The 15,620-nt window shown below is 43.7% G+C and overlaps 1 long non-coding RNA gene and 3 other non-coding genes across 5 annotated transcripts; all 4 read left to right on the top strand.

Moving 5' to 3' along the window:
- Nucleotides 1-1,046: 1,046 nt before the first annotated feature.
- On the top strand, nt 1,047-15,451 carry LOC139000082 (uncharacterized). Of its 2 annotated transcripts, XR_011469521.1 has the most exons (6): nt 1,047-1,132; nt 3,208-3,251; nt 6,281-6,318; nt 9,869-9,917; nt 10,612-13,374; nt 13,494-15,451. It is a non-coding gene; the product is annotated as an uncharacterized lncRNA (long non-coding RNA). The 2 variants fall into 2 exon arrangements; XR_011469520.1 differs by lacking the exons at nt 9,869-9,917; nt 10,612-13,374.
- Nucleotides 3,072-3,156, top strand: LOC139000447 (small nucleolar RNA SNORD88). The gene has a single exon (XR_011469624.1). It is a non-coding gene; the product is annotated as a small nucleolar RNA SNORD88 (small nucleolar RNA).
- On the top strand, nt 6,112-6,202 carry LOC139000440 (small nucleolar RNA SNORD88). The gene has a single exon (XR_011469615.1). It is a non-coding gene; the product is annotated as a small nucleolar RNA SNORD88 (small nucleolar RNA).
- On the top strand, nt 9,084-9,175 carry LOC139000441 (small nucleolar RNA SNORD88). The gene has a single exon (XR_011469616.1). It is a non-coding gene; the product is annotated as a small nucleolar RNA SNORD88 (small nucleolar RNA).
- Nucleotides 15,452-15,620: the final 169 nt, after the last annotated feature.

The raw sequence follows: 15,620 nt of genomic DNA, 5'->3' as shown, positions 1-15,620 counted from the left end.
ACTACAGACTTCATCAGAGGAATCTCCCAGCCAGAAGGAAGGGAAAAAAGCCAGATGATGAGGGGAACCAGCTAAACAACGTGTGTTCTGCTCACGTGTGTGTGTGTGTGTGTGTGTGTGTGTGTGTGTCATAAAGAGTCCGCACCAAACTGTTGACCACGGCGACCTCCGGTGTGTGGGTTGATATAGGAAAGTTTCCTTTTTCATCTTTGAAAAACAAAACAAAACATACCTTGGTTACAGGCACATCCCCGGTAGGGGGTATGGAGGAGGCAGCTGATTGATGTTTCTCTCTCATCGATGTTTCTAACTCTCTATTCCTCTCCCTTCCTCTCTGTAAAAAGTCAATAAAATATAAAAAGAAAGAAAAACCGTTTTACCATCCTGTCTGTTGAAACACACGCCTTAGATCGCCAACCTACCATGAAACCCAGCACCCAGGTCTTTGGCGATCTAAAAACCCGGGAACGAGCCCCAAACCTGGTCCTGTCTCAGCCCCAGAGTCCTGTCCCCTTCCTCCTCCCTCGGACCCGGAGTCCAAGACCCCAGCCCGACCCCCTCTCCCCGCCTCCCGCCCCCCGCACCTCCCCGCCCCGAACCAGAGTCCAGGCTAAGCCTCTAACACCGCGCCCCGTGAGCGCCCTCCCAGAACTCTGCCCTGTCAATCTCAGCTCTGGCCCCGCCTCCCACTCTGCCGCTGGGATTACGTCTGGGGTCGGCACCGCCCCTTCCGCCAGGGCTGTGGCGCGGGTATTGCCAGTTTTCCCTTTTCAGCCCCGCCCCCACTCGGGGTCCTTCCCCTTTCTGATCCTTCTTTGGGGCCCTCCACAGAAGTGCCTGACGTTCCTGACAGGACAACAGGCGGAGATATTTCCTCGGTTTGTGTTCTCCGCCTACGGGGGCAACGTATTATGTCCCGACGTTCAGGAGGATTCTAACGGGGACAGACACTGTCCTTCCTCAAGCACCGAAGCTGGGTTGCTGGCACCGGCGCCGCCACTAGACGCCTCGGGGCGGAGCCCAGACTGGCCGTTGCGGGGGGGGGGGGGGGGTCCTCGCGAGCGGCGCGCACCCTAAAGTGGGACGCGAGCGCGATCCCCGCCGCGTTTGCTGAGGAGAAAGTCGGAGTCGGGTGAGTGTTTCCTTCGTCTTCGGTTTCTTTCCGCCTGCGCGGCGGGGCTTGGGATCTGGGCCGCGCGTGTAATGTGGTGGCCGGGGCTGTGGCGGGATGGCCACGCTGTCGCGTGGTCGGGACCACGGCCTTCGCCCCGCATCTTGGGGCGTCTGGAGCGGGTGGGGGGCGCGCGCAGTGGGAAGGACTATCGCCGCCAGAGCGGCCGGCGCCATCTCAGCGGCGCGCGGCCCGGGCGTCCGCCATTTTGTCCGTCTTCCTGGGGGGCGGGGGCCGTGAGGCGGCGAGTTCTCCGGAGATTTACCGCCCGCGCTTCCCTTCGGAAGTCGCTTCTGTGTTTCCCACCCCAGGCGGCTGCGCATGTTTTGCCGTCTCGAACAGAGACTGAGGGGAGTTCGGACCCCAGAGGCCACGAAGGGGAACGTGGGAGTGGGGTCTCCACGCGAATGGCTGGTGTTCTGAGAAGCGGATAGGAATGGCCTCAGGAGAAAGCAAACGAGGCCTCTGTCCGCCTTCAGGAATCCTCTTGACCCCGTCACTCCGCGCAGTCGGTTAAACGTTAATTCTTGGCTAGTCAGGCCTTAATGCAATGGTTCTCAACCTTGGCTGCACGTTAGAGGCACCTGGGAATCTTTTAAATCCTGATTTCTAGGCCTCGTCCTCCGGAAATTCTGTTTCTTTGTGATGGGGTGGGCCCACAACATTAGTAACAAAGAAACAGAATTTCCGGAGGACGAGGCCCAGAAATCAGGATTTTAAAAAGATTCCCAGGTGATTGTAATGTGCAGCCAAGGTTGAGAACCACTGCCTTAAGGCCTTGGACTTGGGCTTCCCGGCTGCTGAGCAATGGCTCGCCCCAGCCTACCAGCCGTGAAGCTCATTTCCCGTTTCCCCCACCAAACCACTGTGTCCCAAGTGGGAAGATTTTTCTCGTTCATTCATCATTGGCATTGCCGCCTTTTCGCCACTGCCCCATACGTTTCTTTTCTCTTTTTCTTTTTAAATATATTTTATTGATTTTTTTACAGATAGGATGAGAGAGAAACATCAATCCGCTGCCTCCTGCATGCCCCCCACTGGGGATGTGCCCACAACCAAGGTACATGCCCTTGACCGGAATCGAACCTGGGACCCTTGAGTCCGAAGGCTGACGCTCTATCCACTGAGCGTTTCTTTTTTTTTTTGTGCCCCTTTTAACTTTTTTCTTTTTTCTTTTTTTTTCTTTTTTTTTCTTTTTTTTTCTCAGAGAGGAAGGGAGAGATCGAAATATCAATGCCTCCTGAGTGCCCCCTACTGGGGATCGAGCCCGAAACCCGGGCATGTGCCCTTGACCAGGGAATTGAACAGTGATCTCCTGGTTCATTAGTCCCCACTCAACTACGGAGCAACACTTTTTTGTCTGTTTGTTTGTTTGTTTGTTTATTGATTGATTGAGAGGAAAGGAGAGGGGTAGAGAGTTAGAAACATCGATGAGAGAGAAACATCGACCAGCTGCCTCCTGTACACCCCACTGGGGATGTGCCTGCAACCAGGGTACATGCCCTTGACCAGAATCGAACCTGGGAACCTTCAGTCTGCAGGCGGCAGCTCTATCCACTGAGCCAAACCGGTTAGGGCTGAGCAACAACACTTTTTACTTTTTATTAGTGAAATATTCAAACATACAGGAAATACACATAATCTTGATATCGGAAACAAGTCACATGTTTGTGTTATTTGCACTTAAAGTGTTTTTATTTCATTTTGTTTTCTGCACTTAGTGTTTTGAAAGTAAATTCATTTCATCCAAAGTAGTTGCCACTTACATTCCTGAAATAATATTTTCTACTTAATGACAATGCCGTTGTCACCCCTAATGTTTCCCAGTCTCTTAAATGCTGTTGGCGTGGTTTCAATCCCTGAAGGTGAGTGGCCTTGCGGCCTGGTTGCCGAGGGACTGGGGCTCCCATGGTGTTCAGCACTGGGCTCCGATCACCCCTGAGGACACTCCTGGGACCTTTGGCACATGGGAGACCAAGGGGGCCCCCCCAGACTATTTCTTTGCACACCCTCACAAAGTCCTTCCTGTATTACAGGTGTCTCTTCAAGCTGAGGGGCCATCTACCACCACCCCATCTTGGTAAGAATCCTTGCTCCCACTCCCTCACCCACCTACATCTAAAACACCTGCATTTCTGGTGACTTCTCATCAGATATCCCTGGGACCTAATTTATATGTGAACAGTCATGCTCAGTATTTACATACAAATCCCAGCTCTGCTATTGTTGGGTTTGAGCCTCAGATTCAGTTTCTGTGTCTAGCATCTGACACATGTCAAGAGCAGAGAGGTTGTCCTCTCATAGTTAGGGGGTGGGAGGGCGGGAGGCAGGGCATGATATATCCTGCTTTTGAAAAGAAGAGTTGAATAAAATGAAATGCACAGGCTGTGAAAGGAAGAAATATACATACATTTTTGGTTTGGGGCAGGGACTAATCAAAAGTCCAATTTTCAGATTTAGTAGAAGAAAAGTAACAGTGGCTAGCAGTTAATACTGTCACTGGTTTCTAGACTGGATATAGTGTATTAGCCAAGTTGAGAGCTTTCCATGAATTGTGCGCATATAAACTTATAGTTAATAAAGTTACCCTCTACTGACACACAGCTGTTAAAATGACAGTGCACCATGGCAGATATTTCACAAGTGTTTCAAAGACGTAAGTCATAAAATGGGCCTGGATACAGATTACCCAAAGAGGAGCAAGTGTTCTAGGCTCTAGGAGGGCTTTCCCTCTGTTCCCTGTTCTTGGATCTTCCAATACTTGCTGGCAGGCCCTTTAGGGAGGAGAAGCTGCTTTTGTGGTCAGCTCAAATTTTGGATCATCTGATTGTCACATTTATATTTTTTAATTGATTTCAGAGGAAGGGAGAGAGAGAGAGAGAGAGAGAAACATCAATCATAGAAAATCATTGATCTACTGCCTCCTGCACGCCCCACCCCCCGCCCCCCAATTGGGGTTCAAGCCCACAACCGAAGCATGTGTCTATGACCGGGAATCCAACTGACCTCCTGGTTCATAGGTCCGACACTCAACCACTGAGCCACACCAGCCAGGCCCTAATTGTCTTTTGAGGGGCTGATGCTCTTCACCCTAAGTGCCCTCTGAGAGGGAATTTCTGGGAAAGCATGGAGGGAGGGAGGTGCCAGCTGGACATGGGTATGGGTGGCAGGGGAGATAGTGTCTCTGTCTTTTTTTAAATTGTTGAAGGTATTACATACAGGTGTGCTGGTTAATCGGATTTTTTTCAATAGATGGAGTTACACATGGGTTGATATATATGCGATGTGATACTTATGCTATTTTGCATTGACAGCAAGCTTCAGAACTTCATATGTCAAATTTTCTGAAGGTGTTAACATGATAGATTGTTTACACTTAAAAATGTTGAATTTCGTGCCAAAAAAAGCATTTGCAGGAAGTTTTAATTCATTACTTTATATTGAAGAAAAGTGCTGCTGAAAGTTGTATAGTTTGGGAAGCTTATGGTGAACATGCTCCTTCTCAAGATACTTGTGAATGCTGGTTTAAACACTTTAAAAGTGATGATTTCGATGTGAAAGACAACACCCAGGTCAACCAAAAAAGTTTGAAGACCAACAATTACAAGCCTTATTAGATGAAGATGCGTGTCAAACTCAAAAACAACTTGGAGAAAGATTAGATGTTGCTCAGCAAACAATTTCCGATTGTTTACAATGAGAAAGATTTTAAAGGAAGGAAATGAGTGCCACATTAACTGAACGAAAGACCAATGGAAAACCGAAAAGTCATCAGTAAAATGCTGCTTCAGCGGCAGGAAAGAAAGTCTTTTTTGCATTGAATTGTGACCGGCAGTGAAAAGTGGATTTATTTTGCACAAAATCATGGGTTGATTCAGGTCAACCATCAGCATCGAAGCAAGGCCAAATTGCTTTGGAAAGAAGACAATGCTCTGCATTTGGTGGGATCAGGAAGGTGTGGTGTATTATGAGCTTCTAAAATCAGGTGAAGCTTAATACTGATCGCTGCCGACAACAAATAATCAGTTTGAACCACGCTTTGATCATAAAACGACGAAAATGGGCCAGAACATACAGCAAAGTACTTTTCCTTCATGATGACCCACCATCACACACTTCAAAACCAGTTAAAGACACGTTAAAAGATCTTCTCTGATGTTTCTGTTGAAATTGCTATGTTTTGATTACAAAATCTGCATTATTAACCAGTATGCCTGTTCCCTTTTTCCCCCCATTGATCCTATCCAGCCTGTCCCTTGTCCGTCTGTCCCCCCAAATCCTCACCACCCCATTGTGTTCATGGGCCATGCATATATGCATACAAGTGGACAGCATATTTCTTCACAAAACTCGATTTAAGAGTTTCTGCTTGCTAAAGAGTAGCTCACAATAGGGAGTGCTTGCCCTGTTTCAGTACTTTTGAGAACTCACCAGATCCAGATCCTGATGGCAGGCATTTAACTTCTCTGATTCAGAAGATTCTGGTATAGCTGTTACCCCAGGTTAAGAAGCAAGGAATGGCAATGCAGTACTGGCCCAGAGCTGGAGGCTTTGGGGAGCTGGGTGGGAAAGGAGGCCTGAGGTGTGGGCAGAGTACGTGCAGGGATGTGCTCATCAGATCCACCTTGGAGCTGAGTCAAGGGCCTCCTTCATCGCAGTGGATTCTGCCAACAACCTGTCTGCAAGGCGAATCTATCCCCATTTTCAACAGTGGGGCTTAGGTCAGGTGCTGCAGGTCATACAAGTAGTGACACCCAGGGATAAGCCACTGAGGTGGAAATGAGATACAGTGTCAGAAGGCAGGCGATGGGGGTTCCCTTGTTGCAGCTCAGGGCCATGTATTAGTCGTTTTTCCTGTCTGGAATTTTGAGTTCTTGTCTGTGTTGTCCCCTTAGGACTATAGGCAAGTGGCTCTGGGGCCTGGGTGAAGACGGCGACTAGGGTCCCCATGATGTCCAGCACTGGGCTCTGACCTCCCCTGAGGACATGGTGCCCCCTGGGATCTTTGACACCCAGGGGTCTGAGGGGCCCTGACTCTGGGGAGGGATGCATGGGGGGACTGTGGTTGCCCTGCACCCGCTAACTGCTTTCCCATCCTACTTCCTGCAGGTGGTTCCTACAGGAGTCAACAGCCTCTCCCATCCTTGGTAAGAACAGAAGTATCTTATTAACTCCATAATAATCATGTTATGTTTCTAATGTTACAAATTTCTACTTAAAAAGACCTAAATTGTGGTGATGTTGGTATAATGAGAGGTGCTGAGCACCCACTCTGAGCATGCACAGTGCTCAGCACTTGTTCCTTCAGACCTCAGGAGCCCAGTGAGCTGGGTGCTTTGTTCCTGTTCCACAGCTGAGGACCTGCATGTACAGAGACTGATTTCCCCGCGCCATCTCCTTTTTGAAAAGGGGACAGGGCCTTATTTCTGCAACCTCCATGCACATTGAGGTGATGGGGGTGCTCTCTGTTTCCCTCTTCCCTGCAGCTAAGGCGGCAGAACCAAGGAGGTTGGCTTTTACTGTTGTTAATCCTCACCTAAGGGTATTTTTCCATTGATTTTTTTTCTTTCTTTTTTTTTTTTTTTTTTAGAGAGAGAGTGTAAGGTAGAGGGAGAGACACATCAATACGTTGCCTCTCATGTGCATCCTGACCAGGACTGGGGATTGAGCTTGCAACCAAGGTACATGCCCTTGACCAGAGTCAAATCCAGGAGTCTTCAGTCCATGTGCCAACAATCTAACCCAGGGGTGGGCAAACTTTTTGACTCGAGGGCCACAGTGGGTTCTTAAACTGGACCGGAGGGCCGGAACAAAAGCATGGATGGAGTGTTTGTGTGAACTAATATAAATTCAAAATAAACATCAGTACATAAAAGGGTATGGTTTTTTTTTGTTTGTTTTTGGGTGTTTTTTTTGGTTTTTTTTTTTTTTTTTTAGTTTTAGTGATTTCAAGCGGGCCCTAGTTTGCCCACGGCTGCTCTAACCACTTAGCAAAGCCGGATAGGGCTAAAGAGATTGGTTTTGATCCCCACTAATGCCACTTTGACCTGAGGGGTCATCTGTGACTTGCCTGCTTGGCTGCAGTGGAGGTTCCTGTGTGGGTGCTGTGGCCTGAACTTACAGCAGAGTCGCCAGGGAGCAGCCCCCAAAACTGCCAATCCACCCCTGAATCATGTGATGATTGGGGTCCAGCCCCAGCAGGTCCAGGGGTTCCCAAAGGTGTGGACGGAGTCAGGGAAGAAGAAATGACATGGAGGCAGCCTTCAGTTGATCAGCATAGCCAGGTTCTCCAGCCAAGTTCTGTCTTTTATTGTCTTGTTACATCTGTACTTATACCAGTTGATTTTAATCCTATCAATTTCTATTCCAAAGGTTAGGGGTTTCTTATCTCCATTCCAGGGAGTAAAGATTATGTAGCTTAACCGTGATTGTTCATAGTTAAAGTGATTAACTACCCACCTGGCACTTAGTTAAGCGGTTTCATTCCCTCCCTAACTTCAGGGGAAAATCCCTACCTGGGGAAACAACCTTTCTCGGAGAGGTGACCTTGGTTAAAACACATAGCGCCAAGAAGGGGAGCAAACATTAAGAACAGTATGCCATATACGCGGGGTCCCTTGAAACATGCTGTGCAGATGTTTCTTCCCTGCAGCGACTGTGTCAAGGAGCAAGGATGGACCGGCTTCCGGCAGTGACTGCCACTGTGCAAAGATGGGATGGGTAGGGATGTGTAAGGAGGTAGATGTAGGACAGGGGTGAGCAATCTTTTTGTGAGTGCATGCCAAAACCAGCAAAATCTCTGACTCAAAATTCTTCTGTGTGCCAACCCTAATTTTTTGAGAACATGTTACGCCCACTTGATATCTCTTAAGGTGTACGTATGTGAAGAACCTTGAAGAAATAGTAAAAGTCATTTGAGCGACAAAAACACAGTATATGATGATGAAAAATACATTTATTTTTTAATGTATACATGTACACTGCTAGTCCGCCAGAAAACTTTAGGACCCTGTTTGATATTATCAGTGGGACTTTTGCTGCTGCATCACTGATGACAGAGATTTTACATCAGGTTTATATTTCGTGACCTTCAGAGATATGCACGAGCTACTACTTTCATCTGTCAGGCTACTCCTATTACGAGACTTAACAAAATTCATCACTGAGAACAAAGATTCACAAGCGTATGTGGATGAAAACATGGAGAGTAATGCTGTCGCCAAGTTTTTTAAACAGAAAAAATTTTCTGGAATGGCATTCCAAGTCCTCAATAGTTCGTTTTCGACACTTCTCTCTGGTACTCCTGTCTCTAGTCGATTTTTTTCAATGTTTTCCAAGTCAACTCTAAGGTCAATAAACTTCTGCTTCCAAATTGAGCTACTCTGAAATTCAGTCAACTGCATTTCAAAGTCAGCCACGTCTATCCATGAAAACATTTGTAAGTTTAGTTCCTCCAGTTTCATGCTGTCTGGAAACCTCATGAATTTTGCTGTCTCTTCCAGCTCTCTGAATTTCGCAAATCTTGAGAAGAACTGCTCAATAGTTGACTCGATGATGTTTAAAAACAGCTTTTGAAGGCTTTGACAGTCTGTTCTGTCATCTTTTGGGAGGTCTTTGATGTGCCTCTTGAGGTTTGGGAAATATCTAAATCTCTCACCATCCACATCCCTCTTAAAGACTACCAGTTTCTTTTCAAAAGCCTTTATGTAACCACATATAACATCAAGTGTCTTGCCATTTCCTTGTAATTTAACATTTAAGTCATTCAAATATTCACAAAAATTGTAAATGGAAGATGATTATTAGGGTTTCGAGTGCCAGCAAAAGTTATTGGCGTGCGTGCCAGGGGTTGCCCACCCCTGATGTAGGAGCACTTGGGATTAGATTAGAAACACACTGATGGGGGTGCTTTGGGCCCCTATGATGATTAGCACTGGGCTCTGACTTCACTTGAAGACACGGTGCCCCCCCAGGACCTTTGACACCTGGGGGTCTGAGGGGCCCTGGCTCTTCGGAGGTGTGGATCGGGGACCATGGTTGCCCTGTGCTCCACTGACCTCCCCTCCCCTACTCCTTCCTGCAGGTGTTTCCTCTAGGGCAGGGGTGGGCAACCCCTGGCACGCATGCCAAACATGGCAAGCCAGTAACTTTTGCTGGCAGGCAAAACCCTCTCTTATAATCTTCCATTTACAATTTTTTTCTTAATACAGTGAGGCCTTGACTTACGAGTGCCCAGACTAACGAGTTTTTTGAGATACCAGCTGTCTCTTGGCCAATTTTTTGCATTGAGTTGATAGAGTAATTTGAGTTAACAAGCTCGGTCTCGGAACGAATTAAACTTGTAAGTCAAGGCTCCACTGTATCGACTTTTTTATTTTTCAGATAAATTCAGTGTAGGTGCATCCTTAGATAAATAAATAATTTTACATAACAAGTTATCTTAAAGATGATAGACATGGATTGACAAGAGAGGGGAAGAGCAGTTTCTATGCCTCTGCCTTAACTCTCCCTGCCTTCCTAGATCCGACCAGTGTTTTGGTTTCAGCCTCACGCAGTGGGTTTTCGTTGACAAGACAACCGCCTCACCTACTTATTCAAAATTTCACTCTATAAAAATGAATCCTCCTCTCTCCTTTGCCCACTGGTACTAACGAGAGGGGAATAAATTTCTATGTTTCTCTTTGGTGCGCGCTACAGCAGTAACCTGGTGACGTCATCATCACACCGTATCCGTCTGTGCTGAAAAGTAAGTTACATAATTACCGTACTTATATTACATTATGCTGTATTTGTCTATGTTTTCTTTATTCTGTTATTTTCCTTAGGAAATATTTTGTCACATTTTTGTTGTTCCCCATAAACCAAATCTTATAAATAAAAATAACAACTGATATGCATACAGTGTATTATGATTTATAAATAAAGGTTCTACATTTTGTGATTTTTTTTTTACATGCTTTATCTTTACTGTTCCCTGCATGGCACCCGTCTTCCCATTTTGTAGGGATAGCAAACTATTTTTCTTTCTATTTACTTTAACCCTTTGAGTGCCAACCAATATCCTAGTTACTATGCTTAAATTGCCAAGGCATTTTTGCTCATTTTACAGCAGTTTTGGGGAAAAAAACTTCATAAAATTGTAGTACCTGTAAAAAATTAGGCAGATAAGTGCCAGTGGTGAATTTTAGAACTACAAACATTCGGCATCATAAGTAATCTGCACTTAGGTGCCATCTGTCAATAAAGAATGAACTACTAGCATCTAATAGTGACACTGCAGGAGGAGGGCGATCACGATCGCTGGCACTCTAGTTGTTGATTTTAAAAAGTTATAGCAGTACAGTAGTTTGATCAAGCTAATTAATCACTTACATTTTATTTTTCTTCTTTGACCTTTTTCACGTATAACATCATCTCATGTATTTTTTCTGTCCTTCTAGATTGTGTAGAATGTCAGGACCACCAGCTAAGAAACGATGTAGTTCAGCTGAAAAGGATGTTAGAGAATTTCAAAAATACTGGACAGAAAAGTTTGGTGTGATTAAGAAAGACAACAAAGCCTTATGTGTTTTCTGTTCTGAAACTGTTGTTTGCAGAACATCTTCTGTAACAAGGCATTTTGTAAGTGTTCATAAGAACATAAGCAATAAAACCGAAGAGGAACAAAGAGAATTAATTTCTCGTGAACTCAGCAAAACAATAAAACAGCCTGATAATTTTATGAACTTCATCTCAGGCAGGTCCAGTTTCAACTTAGTTGCTGCTAGTTTTGAAGTTTCAAAAGTCATTGCCCAACATGGAAAACCACTCAGTGATGGAGAGTGTATTAAAGAAGCTTGGCTACAATGTGCACCTTTCCTTTTTGACGATTTCTCAGAAAAAGAAAAGATTATTCAGCGCATTAAAGATTTGTCCGTGAGCAGGAAAACAGTTAAGGATAGGATACTTAAGTTGGCGAGTAATACTGCTGAGCAATTAACAAAAGATTTGTCTTCATGTCAATTTTTTTCTATTTGTATTGATGAAAGTATAGACATTACATCATCATCTAGGCTGGCCATTTTTTCTCGACTTTGTAAAGGTGATGAAATATGTGAAGAGATGGTTGCCCTTCTAACTCTACCTGAGCGTACTACTGGGGCTGAAATATGTAAAGCAGTTACGAACGAATTCTCTTCTCGACAAATTGACATTTCAAAAATAGTGTCCGTCACCACTGATGGTGCTCCTTGCATGACTGATGAGAAGGCAGGTTTTGTAAATCTGTTTGTGAAAGAAGTTGGTCATACACTGGTCGGTTTTCATTGCATCATACATGAGGAGGCGTTATGTGCAAAAGCTGGCCTGAAGGAACTGCAGGAAGTGATGCAAACAGTTACCAAAGTTGTTAATTACATTTCTGCTCGGGCTTTAAATAAAAGACAATTTCAAGTTTTACTGAGTGAGGTAGAATCTGTGTATAAAGGAATGAAAATGTACAACAACATTCGATGGCTTAGCCGAGGTTTGGTTCTGAAACGATTCGTTGAATGCTTAAACGAGATAACGCTCTTCTTGAATAACCAACATGTTTCTTACCAAGAATTGTCTGACGCCACGTGGGTTTCTAAACTGATGTTCTTTGCAGATTTTTGTGAACATTTGAATGACTTAAATGTTAAATTACAAGGAACTGGCAAGACACTTGATGTTATATGTGGTTACATAAAGGCTTTTGAAAAGAAACTGGAAGTCTTTAAGAGGGATGTGGATGGTGAGAGATTTAGATATTTCCCAAACCTCAAGAGGCACATCAAAGACCTCCCAAAAGATGACAGAACAGACTGTCAAAGCCTTCAAAAGCTGTTTTTAAACATCATCGAGTCAACTATTGAGCAGTTCTTCTCAAGATTTGCGAAATTCAGAGAGCTGGAAGAGACAGCAAAATTCATGAGGTTTCCAGACAGCATGAAACTGGAGGAACTAAACTTACAAATGTTTTCATGGATAGACGTGGCTGACTTTGAAATGCAGTTGACTGAATTTCAGAGTAGCTCAATTTGGAAGCAGAAGTTTATTGACCTTAGAGTTGACTTGGAAAACATTGAAAAAAATCGACTAGAGACAGGAGTACCAGAGAGAAGTGTCGAAAACGAACTATTGAGGACTTGGAATGCCATTCCAGAAAATTTTTTCTGTTTAAAAAACTTGGCGACAGCATTACTCTCCATGTTTTCATCCACATACGCTTGTGAATCTTTGTTCTCAGTGATGAATTTTGTTAAGTCTCGTAATAGGAGTAGCCTGACAGATGAAAGTAGTAGCTCGTGCATATCTCTGAAGGTCACGAAATATAAACCTGATGTAAAATCTCTGTCATCAGTGATGCAGCAGCAAAAGTCCCACTGATAATATCAAACAGGGTCCTAAAGTTTTCTGGCGGACTAGCAGTGTACATGTATACATTAAAAAATAAATGTATTTTTCATCATCATATACTGTGTTTTTGTCGCTCAAATGACTTTTACTATTTCTTCAAGGTTCTTCACATATGTACACCTTAAGAGATATCAAGTGGGCGTAACATGTTCTCAAAAAATTAGGGTTGGCACACAGAAGAATTTTGAGTCAGAGATTTTGCTGGTTTTGGCACGCACTCACAAAATGGTTGCCCACCCCTGCTCTAGGGCAGCAGTTCTCAACCTGTGGGTTGTGACCCCTTTGGGGGTTGAAACACCCTTTCACAGGGGTCGCCTAAGACCATCGGAAAACACATATTTTCGATGATCTTAGGAACTGAGACACTGCTCCTCTATCCGTCTCCAGGTGGGTCCGCCCACATGTAGATATCCCGACATTCAGATACGCCCACATACAAGTACCCGGAGTGATGACATCATCGTGCCAACCCCATCACATACACCCCGTACAAATACAGGTGTATGTGACAGGGTTGGCGCCATGATGTACTTATGCGGACCAGTCACACGTGTAGAGAGCAGGTACTGTGTAGAAAGCAGTTGTTGTGTTGAAAGCAGCAGTATTGGAGGTAAAACGACACTTCATGAATTATAAATTATTGGGTTAATGTAAAATCATGTACTGTAAAATCAAGTACTGCAAACAAAAATATCTGTTTCATGGAAACTTAATCTGGATGCTGATCGGTCTTTTTATATTCAGCTGTGGTTGCTATGAATACTGCCCCCTTGTGATAGTAACAGGTATGTAAAAAAAAAACAATGGTAAATTATAGGATACTTTAATGAACTATATTGACTGAACTATGCCATGTATCATCTTTTGTATTATTAAAGCTATTGTTATATATTATTTTCATTAGCAAACCATCCCATGACAATGGATCGTGAAGAGAAGAACATTAAGAAAAGAAAATATAGCGAGGATTTTTTACAGTATGGTTTTACCTCAATAATTACAGCAGGAATTGAGAAACCGCAATGTGTTATTTGTTGTAAAGTTCTATCAGCCGAATCTATGGAGCTGAACAAACTAAAACGCCATTTTGATAGCAAGCATCTAAGCTTTGTCGGCAAGGATACCAACTATTTTAGAAGCAAAGCTGATGGACTCAAGAAAGCTAGGCTTGACACTGTTGGCAAGTGCCACAAACAAAATGTAGCAGCCGTTGAAGCTTCATATTTGGTGGCACTCAGAATTGCCAGAGCTATGAAACCTCACACCATTGCTGAGGATTTACTATTGCCAGCAGCCAAAGACATTGTTCGAGTTATGATCGGAGATGAATTTGTTACAAAATTGAGTGCAGTTTCCTTATCTAACGACACTGTCCGCAGAAGAATAGATGACATGTCTGCTGATATTCTTGATCAGGTAATCCAGGAAATTAAATCTGCTCCACTTCCCATATTTAGTATCCAGCTTGATGAATCTACAGACGTTGCAAACTGTTCACAGTTACTGGTTTACGTGAGGTATATTAATGATGGCGACTTTAAAGATGAGTTTCTTTTTTGCAAACCTCTTGAAACAACAACTACTGCACGTGATGTATTTGACATAGTTGATTCATTTCTGAAAGAGCATAAGATCTCTTGGGAAAAGGTTTGTGGTGTTTGCACAGATGGTGCTCCAGCTATGCTAGGATGTCGATCTGGATTTCAACATTTGGTACTGAATGAGTCACCAAAAGTCATCGGAACTCACTGTATGATTCATTGGCAAATATTAGCAACGAAGACGCTGCCACAAGAGTTACAAGAAGTAATGGAAAGTGTAATAAGTTGTGTCAATTTTGTAAAGGCTAGCACTTTAAACAGTCCACTGTTTTCGCAACTGTGCAACGAGTTGGATGCACCAAACAATGCTCTGCTATTTCACACTGAAGTGAGATGGTTGTCAAGAGGGAAAATTTTAAAACGTGTTTTTGAGCTTCGTGATGAACTCAAAACATTTTTTAATCAGAAAGCAAGACCACAGTTCGAAGCACTTTTCGGCAATAAAAGTGAACTGCAGAAAATAGCTTACTTGGTGGACATCTTTGCCATCTTGAATGAGTTAAATTTATCGTTGCAAGGACCAAATGCAACATGCCTCGATTTGTCTGAAAAGATCCGATCATTCCAAATGAAACTTCAGCTTTGGCAAAAAAAATTGGATAAAAATAACATTTACATGTTGCCTACCTTATCTGCTTTCTTTGAGGAACATGACATTGAACTAGACGAAAGGACTACGATGATAGTTTCTGTGAAAGAACACTTGCACATGCTTGCAGACGAAATTTCATTGTACTTTCCAAATCTACCTAACACCCCATTTGCACTTGCCAGAAGCCCATTCACAGTCAAAGTTGAAGATGTTCCTGAGACAGCACAAGAGGAGTTCATTGAACTTATTAACAACGATGCAGCAAGAACTGATTTCTCTACAATGCCAGTTACAAAATTCTGGATCAAGTGTTTGCAGTCATATCCTGTTCTGTCTGAGACTGTGTTGCGCCTTCTTCTTCCATTTCCAACAACATATCTTTGTGAAACAGGATTTTCCAGCTTGTTGGTTATCAAGTCTAAATACAGAAGTAGACTTGTTGTGGAAGATGTTCTTCGTTGTGCTCTTGCAAAGACTGCCCCGAGAATTTCTGATCTGGTGAGAAAGGAGCAATCTCAACCTTCGCACTGATGTTGGCTTTTTACACATACTGTCGCAAAATGTGGTAATGTAGTTTACTCCTGTTAATACTGTTACATGTGCTACACCGTGCTTCAAGACAAAATTTCATTTACTTGTAATTAGAAATAAATATTTCACAATATATAATTACATGTTGTTTTTATGATTAATCACTATGCTTTAATTATGTTTAACTTGTAACAATGAAAATGCACCCTGCATATCAGATATTTACATTATGATTCATAACTAGCAAAATTACGGTTATGAAGTAGTAACGAAAATAATTTTATGGTGGGGGGTCACCACAACATGA

This window comes from Myotis yumanensis, unplaced genomic scaffold (genome assembly GCF_028538775.1).
Source record: "Myotis yumanensis isolate MYYU_CA2020_CCGP unplaced genomic scaffold, mMyoYum1.0.hap1 SCAF_23, whole genome shotgun sequence".
Classification (NCBI taxonomy): Eukaryota; Metazoa; Chordata; class Mammalia; order Chiroptera; family Vespertilionidae; genus Myotis; species Myotis yumanensis.
The sequence above is the reverse complement of the archived record's forward strand: the minus strand, read 5'-3'. Positions and strand labels throughout refer to the sequence as shown.